We start from the raw sequence: 16,540 nt of genomic DNA on the forward strand, positions 1-16,540 counted from the left end.
GGTCAGTAGTGGGATAGGTAGATCACTGGTAGGAGGAACTGCTATCCCTTATCATACAAGTTCTGCTATTGAAGGTGGATGCATGATGGATCAGTTCCATAACCTCATTTCAATGATAGGACCTCTAAACATACACAGAGTGCTGACTCTCCTCTACTATCAATATTTACAGTTCACATATGATTAGGTTTCTAAGAGAAGAAGCTGAACTACACAATGTTTCTGTGACCAAGACTCCACCAAATTCTGAAATGCTTGCACTTCGAGCAGTATCCAGACTTCCAACAATCTTCCTAGAAACCACCAGTCCTGCCTTCCAAACCCTGCACAATTCTTTTAGCTGCTATCCTCAAGAGGCTAATTTGAGAGCTTGTTTAGTTTTATAGCCCATTCAACCCACAAGGGACCCAGAACAAGTCAGCATAATTCGTACTTAAATCATTTAAATGTTTATTACTAGGCTGTTACAACCCAAACTCATTTATCTAGAAGATAATCTTACGTTATACATGTAAAACAAACAGACAATTTGCTATGGCTGCTCCGTCCTGAAACACATAAAGCAATGAGAAAATGCATGCCTTTCTCTCGTGGCCGTACTTCACCCGTTTGTATTTCAGAATTGTGAGTATAGTCTAGAAAAAGTATTTGGGGTCCTGAATTCTTCAGTCACGGCTAGTGGTCAGGCTACCTGCCATGCTGGCTGAGGAATTCTGGTTGTTGTAGTCCAAAAAAAAGCAACTTTTATAAGCCTTTGAATCTGAGGCCCGCTTGCTGAATCCACAGTCAGTCACGCGCCTTCTCAAGCGCAGACAGTTATACGGCTGCACAAATATGTGTCAGCCCAATGAAGAAAACACTTTTTGACAGACTCCCACCACAGAGTCATGTGCTGTGTCGACAAATAACCATTTGTTTGTACTAAAGCCTCAGCTGCTGTTACCAACAAACCTGGCATCGATTACTTTTGCCTTGCTGGTTCCCATAACACGCAGCCTGGCTGCTGCTGCGGCTGACAAGATGTACTGCCTGAAGAAAAAAACACTGGGCTGAATGCCAGAGCTACTCAGGTGCAGACTTGAGTAAACAAATATTGGAAGACAACATGGCTGGCCAGCTGCCTGGGGGTAGGGAGTGAAGCCCACCACCACATTTCACAGACTCTGAAACATGATGTGCTTGGTCAAATGGACTGACAATTCTCCGGGACTATCAAAGCCATTTCCACCCTTCAAAAATCACACACTAAAAATACAGACAGCAATGCTCACACGGCTTCAGGTAGACCGTTTGGTAATACAACAACTAGAATCAAATCAGGAGAAAGGGATACAAAATTCCTATACTCCACCTAGCATAGCATACAAAAAAGTACAGTACACAAAAAGGGTGGCACACAGGCACAACTACAGCAAGTTAGGATAGCTGTGTAAGCATATATTTCAATGTCAAAGCAGACATAGGTAGCAGAGCATAACCACTCACCCTGATGGTTTCAACAAGGCTGTCACATGTACAGTATTTAAAAGCAGGAGCCTTAACCCAGTGTTAGCTGGCTATTAGTACTCTCCAGAATTCAGTCCATGGTTAGATTCTTCCTCCTCTGGATGATCGGCTTTAGAGGAAAAGCTGCTGTAAGCAGGTGACAGAAAGATATCAAGTCATAATCTTAGGACAGGAGGCTATAAGCAACAACAGTACAACTCACCCAGTGACTAAGTCAGAACCTGGAAACTTAAAAGCCATTCATCCTTCAGACATGCATGCGTTGTTCCACAGAGCACCAATGACACAGCTTTTCCTCCCCACATGACTAATGCTGTCCTTCTCCATTAAAAAAAACAAAGTGCCTTGAGGAACTTTAAAGACACACAGCTTTGCAGAATATTTCACGGACTGCTCTCCTTTCCCTCTTGCGGCATCAAACATCCTGCTTCCAAACATCAGTCCTTAACCAGAGCAGACCTATTGAATCAATGGGATTTCTATAAGTCATAATAACTCTTGCTGGCAATAATAACTGGATGTAGCCCAAGTCTTTGTTTGGAGTGCTAACAAAGGGAAACACACCAGAAAATGAGTTTGGCAGGTCTGTAGTGGACATTCTGGAAATAATCTAAGAAACTCTCTCAAAGCTGCCAACCGGTTGATGGACTATGTGGTTCTTTTTCCGGACCACATCCTTCTCCCATAATGAAAAAAGAAACATACTGACAAGATAAGGTCCTGTTCTTTCATTTCCTGAAGTCACCTTCCTTTGGGGTGATCCTTATGCATCATCCCCAAATAGGACACTGACTTACACATGCAAGTTTCTATACATACTTACACATGCAAGTTTCTATACATATTTACAAACTGAGAAACGATTACTATCACTGGAAATACAACACATTTCTCCATCGCAGGGATGTCTTGTGACCAGGTGACCTGTATGTCTTTCTGGTCAATCTGCTGTCTAGTTAATGGGCAATGTTATGGTCCCATCCCCCTCTTATGATTCTTTACCTTTAAACTGGATTTAGATCAAACAGCCTTTCAACCAGATATCACCTTCAAATAGAAGGCTGTCTTTTGATCATGCTTCAAAAAGAGGAAGGTTCTCTAGGCAGCAGAAAATCTCATTTCCCTCTCTTTTTAGAAAGTCTCAAAATATTTTTCTAAAGCAGCCTTATTCAGCCTTGCTCCCTCTGTGATATGGCAGACTACAATGTTCACCATACCATCCAATGGGACTGGTGGGCTTGGCAATCTAAAGTGTTTGGAAAGCCCCTACTTGGAGAAGGCAGTTAAGATTATTGAATCCCCATCCCCCCCAAAAAAAAAACTTCTTAAAGGTAAAGAATAGCTCAGAACGTGGTTGTAATCTAAAGAGACTGTCATCTTTTTTCCTCAAGTGTTCATAGCATATATCTGAGACATTTTTCACATTCACCATAAATTAATTAAACTGAAGGATTGCTATTGTCCAGCTTAACTAGAACTCTCTCTATCCCCAAAAAACACATTGAACACACTGCCCTGTTTTCCCAAAAATAAGACCTAACCTGAAAATAAGCTTTAGTATGATTTTTCAGGATGCTCATAATATAAGCCTTACCCCCAAAATAAGCCCCAGTTAAGTGAAACCCCGCTCTCCACCATTGTGCAGCAACCAGAAGATGATAACATGACTGTAAAATAAAACATCCCCTGAAGATAAGCCCTAATGTGTTTTTGGAGCAAAAATTAATTTAAGACCCTGTCTTATTTTCGGGGAACATGGTACAGTATTTAGGAAATACCCCACAAACTTGTTCTGTTCCAAGTCTTAGCAAATTCAGTTCACCAAGAGTAGGTATCTGGTATGAAAATTTTCAGGAAATACCTGCTAGCCCACATGTCTTTGTGCTGTTCTGGGCTATTGGTGGAACAACAAACAATTCACATTAGAAGACTACCTTTCAGCAACTGCTCATCAAGCCTTGCATTCTAGGTTTTATGGATTACCCCACACCAACTACTAACACCCTAAATCATGCTTGTGAGCAGGTAACATCTTCTTCTCCATCACGTGTCCAAAAAGATCATGATGAACTGGATGAGATTCCTTCGTCATAAGTCAGCAAGAGATCAAAGGGAAGCCAGCAAAGGACACCAAGAGTTCAACAGCTGCACAGAGTTCTGTAAAAACTTTCCTGCTATTACTTTACAGAATTTGTTTGCTTATAAGCTGCCTTTCTACCCATGGGAAAATGAAGGCAGTTCACAACAACTAAAAACAGTTCACAACAACTTTTAAAACAGTTTTAAAATACAGGACATGAACTAATTTTAAAGTAAACTCTGCTTTCTTTACCATTGCAAACAACAATTTAGGTATATATTCTGTATGAGGGGGGCAGGGGAACTTGCCCTTTTCCTCTTGCAAATAGGTTTTTCATGTCATACATGACAGACTCTTTGAAAATAAGCCAAATCTTTTGCCTTGGATCACTTTTTCACAGTAAGCTCAAGACCATAAGAAGACCTGTGGCACCACAGGTCTGCCTAACCTAGCACTCCAACAGGATGCCGCTGGAAAGTTTACAAACAGGACATGAAGGCAACAACACCCCCATGGCCATGTTCAACAGCCAGCAGTATTCGGGGATATCCCTTGTGGTTAGTGGTTTAGGCATCAGACTGTGGAGCCAGATGCTGCAACTTTGATTCCCCACAGTGCCTCTCTGACAGCAGGGGGACTCGATAATCCACAGGCTACCTCCCAGTTCTGCAGTTCTAAGATGATGACGATGATCATTATAAAATGTGTTGTTCCCAGGGCAGCTCTAGACAGAATGGAGTGGTCAGAGTGATGAACTGGGACTTGGAAGGCCCATGTTCAAGAACCACAATGAACCACGAAACTTGACGTCATTCCAGTTACACCCTCTCTGCCTGACCTACCTCACAGGGTTATTGTGAGAATGAAGTGAGGGAAAAAAATAGCAATGTGTGCTCCCTTGAACTTACTGGAGGAAACAATGAGCTCAAGGCAGAGTAAACACAACTAATAAATAAATAGAAGATTTTGTTGCAAGCTAAGGGGATTCTGTAGTACAAAAAGTAGATTGTGTGAATTCTGACACAGATTGTCTCTCAGTAACTTTTCAAAGTTCTGGATAGGAGTAAAGGCATTATAAAGGGGAGGAGGCCAAATGGCATGAGAACAGCCACAAGACAAAGCCAACCTACATTCATACTACCTGCCATAAATACCTAGTTCTTCAGTTAAAAGAGCTTTCTGCGAACAGAAATGTGCAGGGGCAATGGATCAAGAAACCAGCTAAAAGGAGAGATGGCATGGTGGTGACAGCATAGAGCAGTCCTCCTTCCATTCTGTCACAGAAGTCAAAATTCTCTTCACAGATTGGATTTTCTATATTTCGTCAGCACAATAATTAGAACTAAGAACACTTAATGAAGGTTACATTAACATAAGTGCTGTCACTCATACTGAGGAATGAATATGAAGCAGAGATATATTACGAGCATAGTAGAAATATGATATTCCAGGAAAACAGCAAGGCAATCTGAAACTTTCTGTCCTATAGAAAGAGTATCATGACACAACTAAGCTTAAAAACTAAGAACACTGTCAACTTCCTTCCTTCCTGATAGCTATGAGGACAGACAATTTTCATCGTGTTTATGGTGCAGTGTGGAAGAGTTAAAAGCTTTTCTCTGTGTTCCCAGGCCTGACTGAGGCCCCATGATTGCTATTTTAAAAACAAGTAACGTGAGACATACAGTAGTTATGAAAAATCATGTAACATCTAATTTGACTTTTCAGTGATGGATGGAAGAAAAACACTTGCAATGAAGCAGTCAAATAGTTACTTTTATTTGACTTTTTAAAAAGCTCCCCACATACCGGCTTTATAATCCCCAACGTCCCAAATTATTTGATAAATTCTTCAGTGGAACTATAACATAGTTTTGCACTGTAAGTAGGTAAAGGATATTTTCCATGGCAATTTAAAAAAAGAGAAAATCTTGGAGCTATTTTTTCCAGCTCCTTAGATTGCAGAAGTTGCCAGAGTGAAAAACTGTGGATTCCTAGCTCATATTGAAGTTTCCTCACATGATCAGGGCCAGCATGATGACTCCTACGAGTGGAAAATGCAATTCGGTCTGAACATAAATCAAAGTCCCAGCAGTGTTGTCTCAAAAGCCCTCAGAGACTTAAAAAAAATCCATGCAGAAAACAAACAGAAATGACATCCACTTGCCACAGAACCACACTAAACACTGGGAAATGAATGCTAAAGCTGCAATAAATTTAGGGCAAAAGATATTTAAGCTGAGCAAATTCAGCAGCAGATGACCAAAGCAGTCACCTCAGCATGATAAAAACAAAGTTTAAACACATACATATGTCCACAGAATGAATGTTGTTACATTTTGATCAGATTTTTAAAATGTAACTGTCTTTTCTAATCTTCAATGAAATACTGTACCTAACTTTACTCTCATGTATAAAAATAACATAATTCAGTCCATGGTTTATTCAGCACGATATGCAAGCCTGGTAGCAGCTAGAACCTGACTTGATTCTCTCACCATAACCCAGGGGGGAAAAATCCAGGCTTTGTTTTTAGCATCTTTCTCTGGCTTGGAAGAAAACAAACAAGCCAGAGTCCAGCTACTGCCAAATTCACACACAATGCTGCAAGATGAAGTAAGGGTTCTCATAGATCCCTGGTTTATCAAGATGCTCAGAACAGGCCAGACATCCCTCCTATGTTTTAAAATGCTGTTATGAAGTGTAAATTGACCTGCCTTAGTGGTCAAGTCCCCACTATTCTTAAAGAAACATGCAACAAACCAACAGACTTGACTGAAGGTTTTTGTTTTCGTAATTTAAATAACAATTGGAATTAGTGATTCCAGCCACCTTTGGCTAATTCAGTCTTGTTTGATTCATATTTAAGGAAGAACATGATTCCGTCTTTTCATCTAACTGAATCCATCCTGGATTCAGGATTATTCTATCAAAGTGTGGTAGAATGTTAAGAAACCAGTTGCCTCCCCCACTCCCAGCATTAGCAAAATGCCTGCCATGACAAGTTGGATGAGGGTGGCAATAGTTTATATATCACAAGGAATCTCTAGGTGGGTACAGTGTTTCTCTGTGTAGAGTCTGACTGTGTCTCCACAGAACTGTTTTAAGGAGGGTTGGGTTACCTGGTAGTAGGTGGAAAACAAGAATTTGTGGTGTAGCCGTGTTCCCAGGGACCTAAAAGCTTTACTAGCTTACCTGATTAACAATTCTGGAGAATTAGAAAGTTTTCAAATTATTTTGTTTATTTTAGTAGCCAAACAAAATGTATCAGCATATACTTTTTAGGTAAAGGTAAAGAAGGCTTTGGAGATTTTTCTTAAGGCTATCATGACCATCTTTGCCTTTTTCTGCATAATAACTGGTAGCAATGACATATTTTGAAAACTGCATGGGATCTTTGAAATGTTCTACAATCTTGGAATAATTTTACCACACAATTGTGTACATATATTAAAAAGTCCCCAACCCATCAATAAATTGTGCTAATGAAAACGGTTACACACAATCATTCCTCCAGTAACACAAATCTCTGGAAAGACACACTGGACTATTCCCCCCTTTTTCTTTAAAAAAAATATTGCTGCCAATAACTAATTATTACTGCTATAATTAATGCCGAATGTTATGTGCTCTGTATTAGATAATATTCTTGAATCCCAGTTCTGGAAGAAATGTAGACTATAAGTAAAATGAGCACATTAAGGAATATATTCCTTAAATATGTTTTGTGCTGAAATTGGGGTAACTGGGGAGCAAGGGGCTCTAAAGTCTCTGCCTCTGTTATGCTCACAAATGGAATCATCTTCCTGCCTAATTCATCAGTAACTGGAGCTTTCTGCCAGGTTGGATGTAAAGGGCAAAGAGTCCCAAACCACCTCAGTCCTCTACAAACAGAAGGTGCGTGATGGCAGTGAATTGTCTCAGTTCTGCTCAGCCCTGCCCCCACATCAGGTCTCTGCAAAACAGATTACAATCCAAGGGTTAAATCATGGCAAATCTCATGTCCAGATTGGCCCTTAGTTACTCTCAAGCATAAAGGAAACAGTTGCACACAATCGGGGCTTTTCCAGATGGGGAAAATGTTCCACCTACATCTTTTTCTTGGTTGTCCCGTTAGGACTGCAGGACTTACTGGAATAAAGATCCAAACTATATTCTTAGTCTCAGAAAACTGATTGTTTCCTAAAACACCCCAAAATCTAGACATCCTTTAAAAATATGCAAAAAGAGCAATTCTCTATCAAAACTTTTCTTCTAGGACTAGTTTATTATGTTGTTACCTGTGCCAATTGATTGCAATTTGAAAGGTTTTATCTCAGAAGCTGACCACAGAAATACATGGGCCACAACACTGTGCTCCACTGCCTGAAACAACCTGGAACAAAAATAAACCATGCCTTCAAGAGGCATCTGGAGATGAAACCCAAAATAATGCAAAATCACAGTATTTTTATTGGAAACGCTGAAACAAACCTTAACTATTTCGGAATGTAGGCAAACGTTTCATCTGGCCAAGCCTTTTGCTTCTGCTTACAGACCAAAATATAGCCCTTCACTGTTTTTAAACACATTAATGACTCCAGACACTGGTCTGATTTCTGCACTGCCTCCTTGATTCATCTGGATATTGACAGCATCTCACACCAGATCTTCAAATGACTCCATCCGTAGCTTTGTATGCGTATTAAACAGAATGGGAGACAAGATGAAACCCTGTACTTTAGCTTAGGAGCTGAGTAGATGTTCCCTAGTTCAACTCATTTGAACTGGTCCTCCTGGAAGAAGTGGAATCATTGTGCCCTTGCCTCTCAGCGCCACTCCAGAACAGTACTACGGTCTGTGGTGCTGACTGGTCTTGGAGAATCATAAGGACAGCATTCCCCCCATCTCTCTCTTGGCAGGTCAACTAAGGCAATGCTGGTGCTGCACCCAGGCCTGAAACCAGATTGAAATAAGACTGTGATATACAAAACGCAAACTGTAGGCTTCATGCGCCCCTCTATTTTCATACCTCCCAGTGTCTCTGCCAAATTTTAAAATAACTATTTTTTTGCCTTAAAATAAGACAGACAGGGAGCATGTGTTTTGTGTTATGGAGAATTACAGTTCCTGATTAAAACAACTGTATTATTCCTGGGCACCTTGTTTGGAACTAGAAGTAAGTTTTCCATTTCTAAACAAACAAATAAATTAAATAGTATATTCAGTTAGTTTGTCTGTGAAGGAGGTAAAGTTAAGAGACACCGATTGGCCAGGATCCAAACCCAGTTTTCCCCACTATTTTTTCTAGTCTCACATATTACCACTGTACCAAACATTTAATATTTGATAGGCCCAAGATACACCAGACATGGATACTCACAAGACATATACCTAGTGACTGTTCCGGTGGCTGTTTTTCTCAGGGAGCTTGTATTGTATACTGTTACCACATAGCACCACAGCACAATGATTGCTTCTCTGTGTACACGCACACACAAGCGTTGCATCCTCCTAGTGCATCCCTTTCACGGCTGACCTGGCCACCTAGTTTCCTAGGTGTCGCCAACACCGCTTCCATGGCAAGGGGGAGTTTAACCTCGAGAGAACAGCCACCATTTCTCTTCATGGGGAGAAACAAAGGGGTGAATGCCGAACCTCCATTGCTGTAGGGCTTCAACTAGCAACGTGCCCCAGCCACGGCCCGTGCAATTGGCTCTTTTCTGCACAGCCCCAAGGGGTATTCTGCATTTTGGGTCACACCAAAAAGTGACAAAAAGATGTTGGCACGGCCTGGCAGAGACCTAGATTTAAGAAACGCTGCCAACCCACCGCCTTCTTTTTACCTTACTTCTTTTCACCTCCCCTGTCCTGGCCTTGACCAAGCACACCCCCCCCCCAAGAACAAACTACCTTGAACTCTTTCCTAAAAGCGCCCCGCTCCCCTTCCTAGGCGACCTCACTTCACCCCTCGAGGGGGCGGAGCTTGGAGAAAGAAGAGTCCCTCACCTGCTCAGCACCGCGACCCCGACGAAGTTCCACCGGGGAAATCCGGAAATGAACTGAACCAGCGGCCGCGCTCGAGCTGGAACACGCCTGCTGACGTCACGGGGCCGCCTAGAACCGCAAAGATGGGGGGGGGGGGGAAGGCTAGAGCGGCGGAGATCCCGAAGAAGAAGTGGCGTCAGTGGTGCTTCCTTCCCCCGCAATCACAGATCCAGAGGGAGCTCCCCATAATAAATCAGGGTTGTTGTTTTTTTACCGTGGTGGTCGAGCAGTAGGGTTTTCCTTCTCTTCCCAGGACCACCAAAATGGGCTATTTATGTATTGAAAGATGTCTAAAGCTGCTTATAAAGCGAAATCCTCCCGCGAGTATCTTGGTTAGGAGGTGTAAATTTAGAAGCAGTAGCTAAGAATGGGAAGCTCTCGGTTCATTTTCCCCACGTGGCCACGAACCGAGCTGGGTTTCCCTAGGCCAGCGGGCATCTCTCGATCTAATTCATAGGGTTGTGGTGGGAACAGAGCAGGAACAGCATGAATGCTGCCTTGAGAATTGGGTATAAATATAACAACAACAACAACAACAAAAAACCAGCAGTGGGATAGGACAACACATAATAAAAACACTGATAATTTCAAAATTAATAGTTAAAATTTAGTTAGACGATAGTTCTAAGTCAGGTTTATTTCTACTGAAATACAAAATTTTAAAATACAAAATTTTAAAACTGATTCTTAAAACATTGAAAAATGCAGTTCGTCCAGATCAAAGTAAATGGAGCAGGAGAGGACAATAATACACTACATCTATCTGTACTGGCATTTGTATGGCTGGGCGATCTTTACGTGTTTAAAAACTCCAGAGCAAATTCTCCTCGCCAGCAGATACAATAAGACCCGAGTTAAACAGGACTTAGCCGGTATCTTTTTATTGTATGACATGGAAAGACTAGCATGCCGGTGGTTCAAGTCTCGATTTCTCCACAGATTTTTAAAGGCACGTCTCCCTTTTCTCCCGGGAACCCAGAAATGTGTAGCGAGAGAAAGGAGACGCGCCTCTCTAACCGTTTTATGTCTATGCTTAGAGCTGTCATGGGCGGAGCAAAGGGTGTCTCGATCTGCTTTGTTTTTACGGCCTTTGGCAGATCTGGAGTTCTGAGCCGCCATTGGTGCAGGAGGGACAAACGGGAATCATGTTTCAACCCACATCTACCGAATCACTTTGAAATACAGAAAGTGGAAGTGTTGAAATTAGTGCAGGAAGCGATGTCCAAATATAAAATATCAAAAATCCTGTTCTAAACAGATGCACTGAGGTGCTCTAAAACTAAATTGTATTGTCCCTGGAACTTCGTGTTTGTCAGGTTTGCAAGCTGCTCTTCCCGCCTACTCTTTGCAAAGAAGGACTGTGCCCTTAAACACACCTGAAAGAAAATTTCACAGGGAAAACAAGAGGAGGGAGAAAAATCAAGATAGGGCTTGCTCTATCCGTGCATCTCCCTACTGGGAGAACCTAGCGTGTCCTGAATTTTGATGCATCATGCAGATCTTAGAATCTCACAGCATTTGTTGAGGAGGAAGGTGAAACACTTTAAATGACACCACCTAAATATGCAGTTGAAGCTGAGGATGAAAGTAAAAAGTGTAACTATGAAATTAAGAACGGATCCCCCGTTTCTTATGATTTTTATGGTTTCATATGGTTTTTAAGTGGGATCCTTGCAAAACCACATCAGATTACAGATCCCATCAGTGTGCACAGAATCCACAGAGAAATAATGGATTCTTTGGCACATGGCTCTTCGGTGACGCAGAAACATGGATCCGAGGCATGGATCCGAATGATTTTATATGTTTCTTCAAATAAATCCTACCTAAACAACCTTCATACCATAGATCCCATTAGGTCCACAGACTATAACACAGAAATCATGGGCCCTTCAATGCATGGCTCTGCAGTGGCACAAAAACATGGGTCCAACATGCAGATCCTCATGGATCCACTTGATTTTTAGATAGGATCATTCTGAAACCACTGTCCAATCATAGGCTCTTTTGTGCCCACAGATTACTGTACATCACAGAAATCATGAGTCAGCGCATGGCTCTGCAGTGATGCAAAACACAAATCCTCTTGAATCCACATGATTTCAACTCAAATTAGCATGTCCATGTTTTTGCACTATTCTGGTCCTATGAATTGAGGTACATGTTTCTTCCCACTCCAGTAGTGAAGGGAAGTATAAGACCTGCGGTTTTAGTGGTTCGTTCTTCGTCACTGTTGTTTCCTCAGTCATTGTATGGAAGCAGGAAGAACAGAAGGGGGTCAGAGACAGCTAGAGTCTAAGCCAGAGCAGATGCTAGAGTGCTCTCCCCCCCCCCCCAGCCACCTTTCCTTCCAACCCACTCCAGAGTTATATGCAGATTCCTCCAGCTGGTAGAATGCCACAGGATCTTTCAACAATAGACCCGCCATTGAATGGAAGGGTTCAGGCCTGCATTCCTGCCCCAGGAAGTTTGCTTGAATGTACCCGCCTACTCCATGCATGCTCTAGCCAGACATGCTCCACACACACACACACCATCATGGGAGTTCTAGCAACTAAAAAGGCAATAATAAGAATTTTAACAATAAGAATAAGGATGAAAAATTAAAGCACAGAAACTGAATAGATCACCTCATGCACCATGGGGGAAACAGGATTGAGTGAAGTGAGAGGGCAAGTATCACACCAGTGAGTTTTCCTATCAGTGGCATTTGTGCATTTCTTGGTCCCCAAATGGTTTGTAGATGTGTGAGTATGTGAACATGTACTGTACATGCATGCATGTTTGTGTGTGCATGTGTGCGTGCATGTGTATTCATGTGTGCAGTTCTGTCCACTTCTAATTCAGGATGTTGGAGCTGCTTCTGAAGTCTGCGAAGACTCCTCAGCTTTTTCATAAAACAGGCCTTTCCTCAGTGGGTTTAGCTTCAAACTGCTCAATCAAGCTACTGCTAAAGTAGTACCTCGGTTTGCGAAATGGATCTGTTCCACGCAACGTTACATTGTATGGAAAATTCGCAAGCCAGAATGCCAATTGAGCTATGAAAGGAGCGGCACTACTGTATAGGTGCAGTTTTCACCCTGAGAAAACCCTTTTATAGTGCAAAAAGAGAGAGAGAAAACACCGTAAATTGGGGCTTTATTTCTTGGTTCGTAAACTGAAAATTACGTAAACTGTGGCGTTCACAGACCGAGGTACTACTGTATTTAATCATAATTGTGTGCCGTCAAATCAATTCACATTTATGGCAAGCTGTTCCAGAGTTTTCTAAGAACAGAGTACAGTACTCTGAAGTGGTGATTCTGGGATGCTCTGAGGCTGTGAAGATTGCCCCAGGTTACACAGGTGGGCTCTTCTGGGGCATAAAGTGGAGAATCAAACTCCCAGTCTCTAGCTCCGCCAGTCACCTCTCAGTCAACTTGCAGATCAAGTTTGCCAAGTTTATTAAAAAGAAAACATAGAAAAAAAGGGGGGGGGGAAATAAACTCAAGATTGCAAAAGATTCAGCCAGTACCAACATCAGAGAAATAGTGCATGAAGATGACATATGAGAAACAGAAATTCCCAGCTTTCACTTACTGTAATCAAAACAAAGTCTCTTGCAACAGGCTTCCTCACAAGTTGTGGGAAATTACTACTGGCATGAAATCAACCTCCTGGCTCCCTCCATGCTCCATTGAGCTAATATAAAGATGAGCAAGCTGACAATTATCTGTAATCCTTTTTTAGCCTGGCAGAGAGTCAAGAACAAAACCAGGGCCTGTGGCATATCAGTATCTCAGTTAACTTCTTTCTTGGTAGGTTGAAATCTCTCGCTACTCATCCAAACAGCTTCTTCAGTCTGAGGAGAGTTATTACTGCTTTGTTTTCTGGATGTTTTCATAGTGACTGCTTGACACAGTGGTGCCTCGCTAGACAGTTACCCCGCATGACAGTTTTTTCGCTAGACATTGACTTTTTGTGATTGCGATAGCGATTCGCAAAACAGTGATTCCTATGGCGGAATTTCGCTGGACAATGGTCCCTGCTTCGCAAACCGATTTTCGCTAGATGACGATTTGCTTTTCGCTAGACAATGACTTCGCTAAACAGTGATTTCAGTGGAATGGATTATCATCGTCTAGCGAGGCACCACTGTAATTGAAACTTCCAGAATTTTCTCTGGAATTGATGTCGGGCTGACTGGTCTGTAGTTCCCAAGTTCCTCCTTTTCGCCCTTCCTGTAGCTAGGGACATTAGCCCTCCTCCAATCCTCTGGCACCTCCTCCCCGTTTCCCATGATTTCAAGAAAATACTATATAAAACTGCTGCTCTCAGGTCAGTTCTGCGACCCTCTGAGGTGTGCGTACTAGCTAGGGGGAAGTACTGTATAATGTTATAAAACAGCCCGGTTTGATTTGCTTTCTTTCCAGTTTCCACTGTGACAGACGGCATGGTATCCTGTGTATTGGGATCCGGCTGCTCCTCTTAGGAACCTATTAGGGAAGAGATTCCCCTTCACCCCTTCTTCTGTCCAGTCCAGGTCACTCTCAGCAGCCGCATCAGGAAGAGTTTCGCTTTCTCGAAGGTCCAGCAGCCCCTCCAACCATGGCAACAGTGAAGGTCGGGAGCAAAGCTCGTGTCCAGCCCACCTCCCAGGAAGGGTCAGGATGCCACCTCCTGCCGGCAAGCACAGCTCCTTACCACGGGAGAAAGGACAAAGCCAGCCGCTGTCCTGACTTGACCTCCCCCCTTTCAAACACTGCTAGGAGAACGGGGGCAAGTCTCTGACAGATCGGCAGCCTCGAGCCCCCCCCAAATAAAAACCCATCCAACCAAAACAAGAAACTTCCCATAAGGGCGAGTTCCCATGTCAGCTGGGAGACCCTGGAAAGTTGCGCACGGGAGGGTCGGGGCCAGTGTGACAGTGCGGATCCCGTGGAAGGAAGGGGTGTGCAGCAGGCTGCTTTTCTGGTCCGAGGGGGGCGGGTTCTCTCTGTCTCCGCGCTCAGGGCTGCTGCTGCTGCTGCTCCCGTTGCTGGCAAGCAAATGGTTAAAGCTCCAGGGAATCTTGAAAGTCCTTCCCTCCCTCCACCCCCCCCACCCGCTTCAAACTTGGAATCCCCAGGGGTAGAGAAGGGAAGAGGGGCCACCCAGCAGGCCCCTCTCGCCAGGGTCTCACTCTCCCCTTTGTCCTCCCAGTCCTGAGGGTTGCAAGGCTTGGAAGGGGCAAAGACCCGCCTGGAGCCTTATTCAAGGGCAGTCCAGAAAGTCTCTTCAAGGGGGAGGATGCTTCCCCTCCCTCCTCTTCAGTCTCCTCACCGGGAGGAGGGAAGGGAGGTGGGCAGAGAAGGGACTCCCCCTTCGCCTTGGCCCGATCGCGGCTGCCGTGGACCGCTGCCAGCACACGCTCCCCTGGTCTCTCCTGTTGCCAAAATTAGGGGAGAGTCAGTGCCAGGCAACCACACCTCAGCCAGAGGCCCGGCGTCAGGAAAGAGGCGCCCTGGGGTGGCCCTAAGCACGACAGGTGGGGTAGCCAGGTGTGCCTGCTCTCAAGCCGCAGGCCCTGGGCCATAGCGCCCCTCGGGCTCACCCTGGCCATGACCGTGGGTGCCTAAAGGGCTGTGTTAATGGGAAGTGGAATGGCTTCGACTTACAGCGACCCTAATAGGCTTCAAAATCGTTTAAGGAGTGGTTTTGACCAGGTGCCTCCCCCGCCCCGCCCCCGTGAGTTTCCCTGGCTCAGTAGCGATTCGAACCCAGGTCTTCGAGTCCAGCGCTCTATCCAGTACTACTGCACCAATCCGAAAGGACGGACAGAAATTCCCTGGAAGGGCATTCAGAGAAGTGACATCACTGCTGGGATTTCCCTCCCCGTGGACTCACTCACTCTCCCAACTGGGAAGGCGGCCAGGATCATGGGGAAGTCTCCACTCTTGTGTGAGATCGGATGAGACAGAGCAACAGGAAACTCTCCCCAGCTCCCAGTATGCACCAAAGGCCAACTGGTGCAGGCAGGAGTCTTCAGACTGCCCAGAGCTTTGTTTCCCCACCGCCATCACCCACAGTGTCGGATGTGCAAAGAGATTGATGGGAGTCCCCAGGGCAGGGGTGGCCGGTGCTCCAGCTGCTGCTCCCAGAGAGAAAAGAGTTATACCACTGACCTATGCGCCTCCGTTGCCAGCGTCCAGATCAGGTGAGGTTGGGACGGAAAGGACCATCAACTCTATGTGCAGAACTGGTTTCCCACCCTGTCTGAGAAGATGCATTTCAGAATGCCTGTGGAGGTGCTTAAGAGGTGTGAACTCTCCTGGAACACATTGAACCAGGAAATGCAGATCAAAAGTTCCCATTTCAAATTGCTAAGAAAAACATTATGATGAGGAACAACAGTCTGCATAAGGATTTCCTGCACAGACACCCTGATATATATACCATGCACCAGCATGGTGATCCATTTTGGTAGCACGCAAAATTTCAGTTTAGGACTCTTGATTCTGCATCTGACACTCCATGCTATGGCTTACCTGCTATCCGATGAGACCATTAATAAACCAATAAAATCTCAAAAACAGGCTAACTGTTGAGTCCTACAGAATTCTTCATCAGGAAGAGCTTTGGAAAGCTAGGGGACAGGTGAAGAGTGAACGGGAGAAAAAACTCCCCAAAATCTTCCCTTGGTAAATGTATCTAAACAGCCCTCTCTAATTTTCTAGGTAAAATGTGTGTGTTTTTTTGGGGGGGGGGGGGTTATTTTGTAAGAAAAAAAGGTGAACCAAACATACTGATGTAACTACTGATGCATGGCAAGAAGAATATGGCACAACATACCAGTCTCATATGAACTGGAAGTGTGAGGTCCATGGAATAATGGATTGTTGCCCACCTAGATATTTCAGCAAAATTAGTGATTTCTGCTTATTTACATTCTATGGTTAAGCATTTTCT

The 16,540-nt window shown here is 43.8% G+C and overlaps 1 protein-coding gene across 10 annotated transcripts in view; it reads right to left on the minus strand.

The window, feature by feature from the left end:
* Positions 1 to 9,681, minus strand: part of PLEKHM1 (pleckstrin homology and RUN domain containing M1) — a 32,313-nt gene extending 22,632 nt beyond the window's left edge. For 5 of the 10 annotated variants that reach the window (XR_013537508.1, XR_013537507.1, XR_013537509.1 and 2 more), the window contains exons 1-2: positions 9,575 to 9,674; positions 1,486 to 1,632 (exon numbers count right to left, since the gene is read on the minus strand). The gene's annotated coding sequence lies outside the window, so the exon portion shown is untranslated. Of the gene's footprint in view, positions 1 to 951; positions 1,015 to 1,485; positions 1,723 to 8,948; positions 9,189 to 9,574 lie in introns of those variants that run through there. The other 5 variants (XM_073004107.2, XM_078377765.1, XM_078377767.1 and 2 more) reach the window with 5 other exon arrangements.
* Between the last annotated feature and the right edge of the window lie 6,859 nt (positions 9,682 to 16,540).

Source organism: Pogona vitticeps, chromosome 6 (genome assembly GCF_051106095.1).
Source record: "Pogona vitticeps strain Pit_001003342236 chromosome 6, PviZW2.1, whole genome shotgun sequence".
In the NCBI taxonomy this organism is placed as follows: Eukaryota; Metazoa; Chordata; class Lepidosauria; order Squamata; family Agamidae; genus Pogona; species Pogona vitticeps.